Source organism: Chiloscyllium plagiosum, chromosome 7 (assembly GCF_004010195.1).
Source record: "Chiloscyllium plagiosum isolate BGI_BamShark_2017 chromosome 7, ASM401019v2, whole genome shotgun sequence".
Lineage (NCBI taxonomy): Eukaryota > Metazoa > Chordata > Chondrichthyes > Orectolobiformes > Hemiscylliidae > Chiloscyllium > Chiloscyllium plagiosum.
Window position 1 is genome coordinate 37,070,563 of NC_057716.1, and position 12,914 is coordinate 37,083,476.

Consider the following 12,914-nt stretch of genomic DNA (forward strand, 5'->3'; position numbering starts at 1 on the left):
AAGAGGGAGTGAAGTATTGAGTTGAGGGAGGGTGGTGGAAGGTGACAAAAGAATGTAGTGGAGGGTAAATGGGGAGAGGTGGTGAAAGAGGCAGGTAGTTGAGGATGAGGGATGGGAGAAAGGAGAAAAGTGAAGTAGTGAGGGGACAGGGAGAGAAAAGGAAGGGGGAAAGGTCAGAGGGGAACCACCAGAAAAATTTGGAAATGACCAAAATTATCCAAGCTTGTTTTGTATCTCATAGGAGATGGAGGTGGTTTGAGGAGATGGGAGGGCAAGTTTCCAAAAAGATTCACAAACAATGAATTTAGTGTTAAGTCTAGAATCATGCAGTGATACAGCAGGAAACAGGCCCTTCAGCCCAACTCATCCTTGCTAAACAAGTTTCCCAACTAAACTAGTCCCAATTGCCTTAGTTTGGCCCATATCCAACTAAACCTGTCCTATTTATGTACCCATCTAAATGTTGGAAATGTACCTGCGTCTACCACTTCCTCTAGTAGTTCATTCCCGAACATATGAACCACCTTGTGTGTGAAAAAGTTGCCTCTCAGGTCCCTTTTAAATCTTGCTCCTCCCACCTTAAAAATATGTCCCCTAGTTTTGAATTTTCCCACTCCAGGGAAAATATTTTGCTATTCACCTTATCTATGTCCCTCACGATTTTATAAACTTCTGCAAGGTCATCTCTCGACCTCCTATGCTCCAGTGAAAAAAGGCCCCAAACTATCTTCATAAACACCCTGTGGTTAAGCACAGTAAGCATAAGGAATAGGATATTTACATTGCTTCTGTATGTATTTTTCTCCTGAGGTCACTGTACAATAAGAGTTCACAATTTCTGAGAAGGGTTATGTTGACAGAACACTATCGTATAAAGGGTTTGGTTTCGCTCTGATATGCTAATAAGAAGTAAGTGGTACAATGCAGTGATCATGCAGCTCTGTGGCAAGGTGAAGGCTCAGTAAGATGCTTAAATAAAGTTGATATTTTTCTTCCCTGACAAACTCTATAAATTTTTTTAACAGTGCAACAAACCAAGAATACTATATGGCAGGAAAAATGAACGAACAACCATGAAGAAGTCTCTGCCATTACCAGAAAGCAAATCTCAAGCCCCATTGAGGAAGAAACGTGGCTAAATTGCCATCAAAGAATTACAAGCTATCACACTGCATCTAGTCTTGCTGTGAAGTTGTGCAGTGAGCAGGTCAGTACACTATTGTAATCAATGGATGATTGTGCAGACAATATCCTAGTCAGACAAGTGATCAACAAAAAATATTATGTCCAAGAAGTTAATAAATGCCTACTTCAATCTACAAAAACGTATAATTTCTATCAGGTTAAATGTAATAAGCACACCCAACGACAAGGAGAAAGTGTTAAAACATTTATCAATGGACTGTACAAATATATATGGATTATGATTAAGCCGGATTTTTAAAAGGCTTGAATTTAGTGTTATCTTGGAATTGAGAAATGACTTAGCATTAACCAAAGCATTTGAACCAAGCAGGTGAGCATAGGTTGAAAAGAAAAACTAATTGGTGATTTGTGATAGTAGTGGTAACCATGCAAAAATTATCTTGCCAAACATTTGGTAGAACCAGTCTGATTCAAGATTGTAATACACACAGACTCTAAACTCACACCTTTAATACATTGTCTAGTCTAAGCTGAGCTGTCACCTTTGTTTTTACCTTAAGTTATCTCGGGCATATGATATGAGAGAATTTCTGGGACTTACATATTAATGAATCAAAACCTGCAGCCCATTCTAAAAGGTGAAAGACTTAACAGTAATCTAGGTTTGTTCAATATGTTGCATCAGTGTATGACACTCTGACCTTTTGCTATAAATTCTGTGTTCTATGATCCTACTCCACTAGCCACCTGACAAAGGAGCAGTACTGTGAAAGCTTGTACTTCCAAATAAATCTGTTGGAATATAACCTGATGTCATGTGGTTTTTAGCCTTGTAGACAAAATGAGACATATTTTAAGTTGGGCACAGATGCAGCAATTTTGTTTCTTTCTAACAGTGAACTGTAGAGGAATTGGAAAGCCATAGAGTTCAGCCTAAAAACTTCAGAGGTGAATTTCCACTGCTTATTACTTCACCAGTGGGAGAATGAAAATGCTGATGCTTAGAGATGTTGCTAGTACCAGAACTAAGCAGGTCTATCAGAATCTGCAGAGATATTGTATAGCTGAATAAAATAGTTGAATGTGAAGTTCATCAAATGCCAGCTGGATGCAATAGCTCTGCAAAATTAAAAAGGAAGTGAAAGTGAAGACTGCAGATGCTGGAGATTAGAGTCAAGATTAGAGTGGTGCTGGAAATGCACAGCAGGTCAGGCAGCATCTGAGGAGCAGGAAAATCAGCATTTCGGGCAGGAGCCCTTCATCGGGAATCCTAATGAAGGGCTCCTGCCCAAAACGTTGATTGTCCTGCTCCTCAGATGCTGCCTGATCTGTGCACTTCAGCACCACTCTAAAATTAAAAAGTAGTTTAATCTTCTCAAAATCAGATGCAAATATTCTTTTTAGACCATTGATGAAAAGTGTAAGTAGCTCAGAATCCTATGACACTGTTTGGAAGGTATTTTTCTGCAGGTTACTTTGTAGTGATTGTAATAAGATCAGCCAGGTGGTCTTCATAGAATATAAGTTCCCTGATTGGAGCTTTTAACCTGGTCCACTCAGGGAACCCTGGCTGACAGATAAGAACAGGAGTGTCAGACATCCTGTTCACTCTGAGAACTAGGTGTGAGGGAGCTAGATCAGTATCAAGGACTCTCCACATGTAAATAATTAGTGACAGGAACGGGTCTGTGTGGAAAGAAAAGCATGCTTCTGAAGAAATTCACTTGCAATAGTCGTCTTTGAGTTGGGGTAAGCATTTCTGGCATCATGTTCTTTGTGAAGCTTGATCCTGCTGTTGAGACGGCTCAATATGTGGAAAGAGTGTGTTTTGTTTTCAGGCAAATAACATTGGAGCAGATCAAAGGCAACGAGTAGTTCTCCTGGCAACTTGCAGCTTTTTCAGTTATTAGGAGCCTAACTTCCCCTGAGGCATCAGATACTAAAACCTTTCAAGAGTTGATGGATTTAGTTAAGCAATATTACTACCCAAGCCTCCTCTAATTCTAAGATGTTATTGGTTTTACTTGGCAATTCAAGAACTAGGGGAATCCTATTCAGAATTTTTGACGAGGTTAAGACAACGGGCAGAGGCGTGTGACTTTGGTTTAACCTTTAATGAGATGTTGAGAGACTGTTAGTTTGGTGTGAGCGATTAATGATGTAACCATGCAAAAGCACCTAGTAGCTGAAGACCAACTGAACTTCAAACAGGGACTACAACTGGCTTTGTCATTGGGAAATGAGGCAAGTGGAGCATAGGAGTTGCAGAGTATTCCGATGGAAGTAAACGTCCCAAGTAAGCTTGGGAAACATTTGAGTGAAGGCAATTGCATAGTGTCACTCAGGACATAGGGAAACTCTAGGTCAGCCCACAGCAAAACCCCAAAACAAAACCAATCCTCGGCCAAACGATTAACATTTTCTTCATGATCCGGGCTGGCAAGTCATTGTAGTTGCTGCCGGTATGCAGACTCCCACTTACTAAATTAAGTAAGAGAACTCATAGGCCAGTATTCAGGAGAGTGCACACCCTGGAAAGTCTACCTACATCTGATTTGAACAGTTAAATTGCTTAGCAGCATCAAAATCAAAACAAATCGAAATAAACATTTGATTAAATGGTCACCTGGTTCTAATGGAAGTTGATACCAGTGCAGCGACTTCTGTGATCTCAGAACCAGACTTTAACAAAATTTGCCCTGATTTAAGTTTGCACAAAACCTCAGCTAGACTGACAACCTATACTGGGGAACCTTTACAGATTAAGAGTATAACTTCTGTTCCACTCTTTTATGAGAAGCAGCTGATTCAGTTACCAGTGGTTGTAGTAAAAGTCTTGGGTCCATGGGAGGAAATTGGTTGAGAAAGATTTACCTAGATTGGCTGCACATTTTCAATTAGAAAATGGCTGCCTCAATGAAGTCCAAATTAAATACTGGGAAGATTTTCAGGAGGGTCTAGAGACAACCAGAGAAGCCAAGGCTACCGTGCATGGATCAGAAAGCAATTCCACGATTCTGCAAGGCCCGCCCAGTGCCATTTGCCTGACAAGCAAAAGTAGAGGCAGAAATCAGGCAGCAGTAAAGCAAAGAAATCGGCAAACCAGTCCAGTTTATGGAATGGGCAGTTAGATGAGGATTCCTAGAAGCATGCTACAATTAATACGCAAAGGAGTTTGCACCAATATGCTAGACTACCATTTGGGATATCATCAGCCTGTGCAATTTTTTGGTGGATGATGAAGAACATTTTACAATTCGCTATTTATGTAGATGATATGCTAACAACAGGGAAGATCGAAAGGAACACTTAGAGAACTTGGATGTAGTCCTTAGATATTTCTCCCAGGAATTCGTACACCTTAGAAGGGAAAATGTGTTCTAGGCACCCCAACTGATCACTTGGACTACAGAGTCAACAAGACTGGAAAATAAAAGTGAGGATGATCAAAGGTGCCCCAGCTCCCACGTCTGTACTAGAGCTTAGATCTTTCCTTGGGCTGGTGAATGTTCCGTAATAATTCATAAATACCGTGGCCTCCATCCTGGCATCTTTGCAAGGGCTCTTAAACAAGGATAAGCCTTGGAAATGGTCATGGAGTCAAGGGAAGTGAAAAAACAGCTATCATCCTCAAATGTGTTGAAGCACTATGATTCCAAGCAAGATCTGGTATTTAATGCGATGCCTCCCCATATGGCATTGGTGTAGCATTATCTCATAGTTGGTCCAGTGGAGAGTAAGGTCCAATAGCGTATGCATCCAAGACTTTGGCTGAAGCAAAGCGTCAATATGCCCAGATTGAGAATGAAGGTTTGGTGGTCATATTTGGAGGCTGGAGGTTCCACCAATATCTTGCAGATATAACTTATATTATAATAATTTTTTTTTCCTGTCCGGGAGCAGCAGGAGACAGAGCAGAGGTGACTTTGGAGACCAGGAAGTTGCTAGGAAGGTAAGGACTTAGTATAAATTCTTACCTTCGAAGCCTGCGACCTTTTTCTTGTCCGGGAGCAGCGGGAGAGCAGAGGTGACGGAGACCAGGAGGTTGCCGGAAAGATAAGGACTCAGTATATACTTCGGGCAATGGCTAAACCTGAGGTACTACGTGTGTAGTAAGGTTTTTACTCTGTAAGGTAAGGCTTTTTCTTTCATATATTTAAGTGCATTGTTTGGTTTTAGTTAGTTGATATAAAGCTAAGGCTTACAATGGCAGGGGACCTCAGACCCATTGCATGTGCGTCTTGCTTGATGTAGGAGCTCAGGGACGTGGCTGACATTCCTGACTCTTACACTCGCAACAAATGTGTCCAGCTGCAGCTCTTGATTGACTGCATGACCACTCTGGAACATCCGTGATGCTGAGGAGGTCGTGGATAGTACGTTTAGTGAATTGGTTACACCACAGATTAGAATTGCTGAGGGAGACAGTAAATGGGTGACCAAAAGGCAGAGAAAGAGTAGGAAGACAGTGCAGGTGTCCCCCGAGGTCATCTCCCTCCAAAACAGATATACCGTTTTGGATACTGTTGGGGAGGTGGCTCACCAGGGGAGGGCAGCAGTTGCCAGAATAATGGCACTGTGGCGGGAACTGCTGTTCAGAGGGTGGGAAAAGACTCATAGGGCCATAGTCATCGGGGATTCTATTGTAAGGGGAGTAGATAGGCGGTTCCCTGCCTGAAAACGAGACTCCTGGGTGGTATGTTGCCTCTCAGGTGCTCAGGTCAGGGATACCACCGATTGGCTGCAGGGCATTCTGAAAGGGAAGGGTGAACAGCCAGTTGTTGTGCTACATATAGGCACCAATGATATAAGTAAAAAACGAGATGAGGTCCTGAAAGCAGAATTCAGGGAGCTTGGAGAGAAGTTAAAGAGGAGGATCTCAAAGGTAGTGATCTCAGGATTGCTACCAGTGCCACTTGCTAGCCAGGGTAGAAATCAAAAAATAAGCAGGATGGTGGATTGAGGGATGGTGTAGGAGGGAGGGGTTCAGATTTCTGGGACATTGGGACTGGTTCTGGGAAGGTGTAGACTATTACAAATTGGATGGTCCACACCTGAACTAGACTGGAACTAATGTTCTTAGGGGAGTTTTTTGCTACTGTTGTTGGGGAGGTTATAAACTAATGTGGCAGGGGGCTGGGAACCAGAAGACTTGTAGGCAGTGAGGTGGAAACTAGAGACTGTAAGGATCATGAAGTTAACATTACCAACGGGAAGAGTAGGCAGAGTTGATCTACGCAAAAGAATTGGAGGCCTGAAGTGCATATACTTTAATGCAAGGAGTATAGTGGGTAAGGCAGACGAACTTAGGGCTTGGATTGGTGCCTGGGAGTATGATGTTATTGTGATCAGAGATTTGGTTGAAGGAAGGGCATGATTGGCAACTAAATGTTCCAGGATATAGCTGCTTCAGACAAGACCGGGAGGGAAGTAAAAGGGGGGGGAGGAGTTGCATTGCTGGCCAGGAATGATACCACAGCTGTGCTAAAGGAGGACACTATGAAAGGCTTGAGTAGTGAAGCATTATGGGTAGTGCTGAGAAATAAGAAGGGTGCAGTTACATTGTTGGGGCTGTATTACAGTGTGAGGTAGAAGAACAAATAAGTAAACAGATTATGGAAAGATAGGGAGAAGTAGGTACTGCAGATGCTTAAAATCTGAGTCAAGGTTAGAGTGGTGCTGGAAAAGCACAGCAGGTCAGGCAGCATCTGAGGAGCAGGAAAAATCGACGTTTCGGGCAAAAGCCCTTCATTTGGAATGAGATTATGGAAAGATGTAGAGGCAACAGGGTGGTGATGATGGGAGATTTTATTTTTCTCAACATTGACTGGGATATACTTAGTGTCAGAGGTCTAGATGGGGCAAAATTTGTAAGGAGCGTCCAGGAAAGCTTTCTAGAGCAGTACGTCGATAGTCCCACGAGGGAAGGGGCCATATTGGACCTGGTGTTGGGGAATGAGCCAGACCAGATGGTAGAAGTTGCAGTGGGGGATTTCTTTGGGAATAGTGACCACAATTCCGTAAGTTTTAGAATACTTATAGACAAAGATGAGAGTGGTCCTAAGGGAAGAGTACTAAACTGGGCCAAGACCAATTATATCAAAATTCGGCAGGAGATGGGAAATGTCGATTGGGAATGGCTATTTAAAGGGAAATCCGTATTTGATATGTGGGAGACTTTCAAAGATAGGGGTTGAGGATAGTGCAGGATAGGCATGTCTCTTTGAAAACAAGGGATAGGAAAGGCAAGATTCGTGAACCGTGGATGACAGGAAAAATTGTGGACTAGCCAAGAGGAAAAGGGAAGCATACATAAGGTCCAGGCAGCTAAGAACAGAATGGCCTTGGAGGAATATAAGGAGATTAGGACCAATCTTAAGCAAGGAATCAAGTGGGCTAAAAAGGGTCATGAAAAAACTTATGTGAGCAGAATTAAGAAGAATCACAAGGCTTTTATTCATATATAATAAGCAAGAGGCTAACTTGAGAGAGGGTTGATCCACTAAAGGATAAGGAAGGAAGATTGTGTGTCAAACCTGAGAAAATGGGTGAGATTCTCACTGATTACTTTGCATCAGTGGTCACTGAGGAGAGGGACATGATGAATGTTGAGATTAGAGATAGAAGTTTGTTTACTCTGGATCACGTTGACATAAGGAGGGAAGATGTGTTGGGTAGGCTAAAGGATGTTAAGATGGACAAATCCCCACGACTGGATGGGATCTATCCCAGGTTGCTGAGAGAGGAGAGAGAGGAAATAGCTTGGGCCCTGACAAATATCTTTGTAGCATCCTTATTCTCAGGTGAAGTGCCAGAGGACTGGATGGTTACTAATGTTGTCCCCTTATACAAGAAGGGTAGTAGGGATATTCAAGGTAACTACAGACCAGTGAGCCTGACATCAATGGTGGGAAAGTTGCTGGAGAAGGTACTGAGGGATAAAATCTATTTTATATTTGGAAGAGAATGGGCTGATCAGTGATCGGCAACATGGTTTTGTCCTGGGGAGATCGTGCCTTACCAACTTACTATAATTCTTTGAGGAAGAGGCCAAGTTGATGGATGAAGGAAGAGCTGTAGATGTCTTGTACATGGACTTTAGTAAGGCATTTGATAAGGTTCCTTATGGTAAACTAATGGAACAAGTCAAGTCATATGGTGTGCAGGGTGTTCTAGCTAGGTGGATAAAGGACTGGTTGAGCAACAGAAGACAGAGAATAGTAGTTGAAGGGAGTTTCTCGAAATGGAGAAAGATGACCAGTGGTGTTTTACAGGGATCAGTGTTGGGGCCACTGTTGTTTATGATTATACATAAATGATCTGTTAGTCTGATCAATAAGTTTGCAGATGACACAAAGATTGGTGGAGTAGTAGAAAGCATAGGAGACTGTCAAAGAATACAGGCGAATATAGATAGACTGGAGAGTTGGACAGAGAAGTGGCAGATGGTGTTCAATCCGGGCAAATGTGAGGCGATGTATTTTGGGAAGTCTAATTCTAGAGCGAATTATACTGTAACTGGAAGAGCCTTGGGAAAAGTTGATGATCAGAGATCTGGGAATTCAGGTCCATTGTACCCTGAAGGTGGTTGCACAGGTGGAATGAGTGGTCAAGAAGGCATATGGTATGCTTGCCTTCATTGGGTGGGGTATTGAGTATAAGTGCTGGCAGGTCGTGTTAAAATTGTACAAGACTTTGGTTAGGCCGCATTTAGAATACTGTGTTCAGTTCTGGTCGCCACATTACCAAAAGGATGTGGATGCTTTGGAGAGGATGCATAGAAGGTTTATGAGGATGTTGCCTGGTATGGAAGGTGCTAGCTATGAAGAGGTTGAGTAGGTTAGAATTGTTTTCATTTTTAAAAAAAAAGGAGATTGAGGGGGAACTTGATTGAGGTCGACAAAATCATGAAGGGTATAGACAGGGTGGATAGAGATAAGCTTTTTCCCAGGGTGAGGGATTCAATAACGAGAGGTCACCCATTCAAGGTGAGAGGTGAAAAGTTTAAAGGGGATACACACGGAAAGTACTTTACACAGAGGGTGGTAAGTGTCTGGAACGCATTGTAAGCAGAAGTAGTAGAGGCAGGCATGGTAGATTCATTTAAGGTGCGTCTGGACAGATGCATGAGTAGATTAGATTAGATTAGATTACAGTGTGGAAACAGGCCCTTCGGCCCAACAAGTCCACACCGACCCGCCGAAGCGAAACCCACCCATACCCCTACATTTACCCCTTACCTAACACTACAGGGAATTTAGTATGGCCAATTCACCTGACCCTGCACATCTTTGGATGGTGGGAGGAAACCGGAGCACCCGGAGGAAACCCACGCAGACACGGGGAGAACGTGCAAACTCCACACAGTCAGTCGCCTGAGGCGGGAATTGAACCCGGGTCTCTGGCGCTGCGAGGCAGCAGTGCTAACCACTGTGCCACCGTGCCGCCCACAAATGGGGAGCAGAGGGATACAGATGCTAAGGAATTGGGCGATAGGTTTAGACAGTGGATTTGGATCGGCTCAGGCTTGGAGGGCCGAAGGGCCTGTTACTGGGCTGTAAAATTTCTTTGTTCTTTGTGTTTTTTTAATAATGGAGCACAAACTCCTACCATGTCTACTTAGAGGACAAGGCTGTGCCATGCATAGCTTCAGACCTAATTTAGTGGTTTGATCTAATATTAAGTGCATATAGTTATAAAGTGGAATACCATACGGGAGGCCAAGTAGCAAATGTGGATGCATTGAGCAGCTTCCCACTGATAGATACCACTGGTGATATCACCACCAGAATACCTAAGATTTTAAATTTTCTGGACACACTTCCACCCACCGCTGACGATATCAGAAATGTCCAGTCCTGGCAAAACTGAATCAGCTGGTGATGATGAGGGAAACCAAAGGGCTATCACAACCAGAATTGAAACCTTTTTGGAATGGAGAGACCAGATCACAGTCAAAGATGGCATATTATTATAGGGAGGAAAGGTCACTATCAGGTACTGGCTGAATTCCACCAGGGTCATCCAGGGGTTTCCATAATGAAGATGTTAGTGAGAAGTTATGGTTGGTGGACAGGACTGGATGCTGGGGTAGTGTCCACAGTGCAATAAAGTCAAAGATTACAGACAGCAACTCGCCTACATTTATGAGAATGGCCACGTAAACCCTGGACTCGGTTACACATCGAATATACTGGTCCTTTCATGATCTCAATGTTCTCATCATTGTGGATGCCCACTCAAAGTGGTTGGATGTGCATAGAGTTCATTCAAGGAACTTGAGTACAATGTGCATCTTTTGCAATATCCGGATTCCTGGAAGTGTTGGTCACAGATAACGGGCCATCATTAACCGGAAGGGAATTCAAGTATTTCCTAAAATCAAATGGCATTTGATATAGAAGGACAGCTGCAAACCATCCACTGTAATGGTCTGGCAAAACAACAGTCCAAACTTTGAAGGCAGGCTTAAAGAAACAGCCTACAGCCTCACTAGACACCTAACAGTTCCTATTATCGGACCACCCCTGCTCCAGCAGAGATGCAATTTGGGAGAAGACTCCGTGCCAGGTTAAATTTGTTCTTCCCGGACCTGGGGGGGAGGGTGAAATGGCCTCAGGAATGGCAATGCCAGTTGCAAGATTCTTCTAAGCAAGAGACACAGTTTACTTCAAGGAACGGTATCTCAGCCGGGCCCGCAGGAGCTGACCAGACCTCCCAGTCACCACTCATTTTAATTCCCCTCACACTCTTTCCAACATGGCCATCCTTAGCCTCCTCCATTGCCACAATGATCAAACTGCAAATTAGAGGAACAACACCTCATCTTTCACCTGGGCAGCCTCCAGCCTGGAGGACTCCATATTGAGTTGTCCAGTTTCAAATGACCTCCCTTCCCAGCTCCTCATTCTCCCTCTCATTCCTCTCCGCCACCAACCAGACTCATCCCTCCATTGACCAACCACTTTGTACCCTCTACCTATCTTTACCTATCCCCACCTCCACATCCTGCCCTTCTCTTCACCTCCCCCCCCCCCCCCCACACCCATTTTATCTGCTGCTTCCCTTATCCACCCCCAGTCCTGAAGAAAGGTTACACCCGAAACATCAACTGCTCCACCTCCATTGCTATGTTCTCTCAGCTTCCTGCTTGTCTGCATGGGTAAGAGGCATGGTTAACGAGAGGTCAGGTTCAATGATGTATGAAATTCAGGTAGGTGCAACACCCTGAACAAACACATGGACCATATAAAAGCTGCAAACTCACAAACTGTGGGAGCAAAATATGCCCCAATCCTTAACAGCCTTTCTGACTGTTCTGGATCATATGGATTCTCCAAATCAGTCAAGCATTGAAAATAGCTCAGAATCTGAGATGGACGCAGAGGATGTCGCTGCCTCGACGTCTTTGCAGCCTGAAGAGAAGAACAAATTTCTTCCATGACGTCTCGGACACAAGTGGTGAACGTCTGTGTATTACACTCTGCTATATTAGAGGAACCAGCGTATGTCCTCTGACTTGGGGAGGGAGAGATGTAGTGAGTGTCGCAAGGTCAGCCAGGTGGACCTCATAGAAAATGACCAGGGCTGTTGATCTGGTCCAGTTATGGAGCCCTGGCTGACATTCTGTTAACTCTGTAACCTGGCTCTGAGAGAGCTGGATCAGTGTCAAGAATTTTCCATATTTAAATGAAGGGTGATTTGTTGTCTGGATACCAGCCTGTGTGGAGTTTTTTTCATTCTTGTTATTACATTAGCAGCAGTAACCTTCCAGAGGATAATGTCAAGCAGCCTAGAGGTCTGGCTAGAGTCATATGTCACATCGATGATGTCCTGATCCATGAATCCACTCAGACAGAATATGACTAGTATGTGAGCTCTGCTGCAATGCCTACAGATAACAGGACTTGCACTCCACTACAAATGTGAATTCTCACAGCTGACTATGTCAGGCTCCTTAGGCACATTGTGGAAACATCCAGTGTTAGGGTTGATCAACAGAAGACAAAAGCAATCAAGAATTTTCCAGCTCATTGAAATATTAATGAGCCCCACGCATTCATGAATATGGAAAACCAAGTTGGAAAGTTCTTGACCAATATAGATATCATCAATGAATCATTTTATCAGCTGTGAGAACAGGACAATACATGGCTCTGCGAGGAAGCCCCAAGAGCTTTTTCAAAGAAAATCAAAAAGGTGGAGATATCATCTGATTTTATGAGCTTGGACACCTATTACTTTTACTGCAGATGCATATTTTACACACCTAGAGGCTGTGCTCTTTCAGGTACAAAAGCTTGAAATAAGTAGGTAGTATCCGATCCAATATATTAACAGATAGACAAATCAGATGTATGCAGTGATAGATACATTTTCAGCTGCACAGGCTTGTAAAAGGTTTGCAAGCTTACCACAAACCATCTTTTAAATTCTGAGGAGATAAACCTGCATCCATCAGTATAGCCATTCAAACTGAGACTACTGAGGTTTGAAACAAAGATAGAGTATGCCAATATTTATATCTGTGTCAACAGCTTAAAAAAAGTAGTTTTCATTGAAGTGCTGAACCTTTTATTATCAATAGCAACAGCAATTCTATCAGCAGCAACTCAGTGACTGAATAGAATTAAAGATCCACAAAAGTCTGACAAAGCTTGTACTCATGAAAAAGATTACTTTATCACAGGATGGCTATCACAAATGTCACACAATTCTACTCTTGGAAGAGGAATTACATCTCATCAGTGAATGATTTATTTATTTAT

The 12,914-nt window shown here is 43.1% G+C and overlaps 1 protein-coding gene across 6 annotated transcripts in view; it reads left to right on the top strand.

The window, feature by feature from the left end:
- zswim2 (zinc finger, SWIM-type containing 2) overlaps nt 1-12,914 on the top strand; it is an 86,842-nt gene that overhangs the window by 26,130 nt on the left and 47,798 nt on the right. For 4 of the 6 annotated variants that reach the window (XM_043693443.1, XM_043693444.1, XM_043693441.1 and 1 more), the window contains exons 2-3: nt 1,026-1,207; nt 5,050-5,098. The gene's annotated coding sequence lies outside the window, so the exon portion shown is untranslated. The other 2 variants (XM_043693439.1, XM_043693440.1) reach the window with 2 other exon arrangements.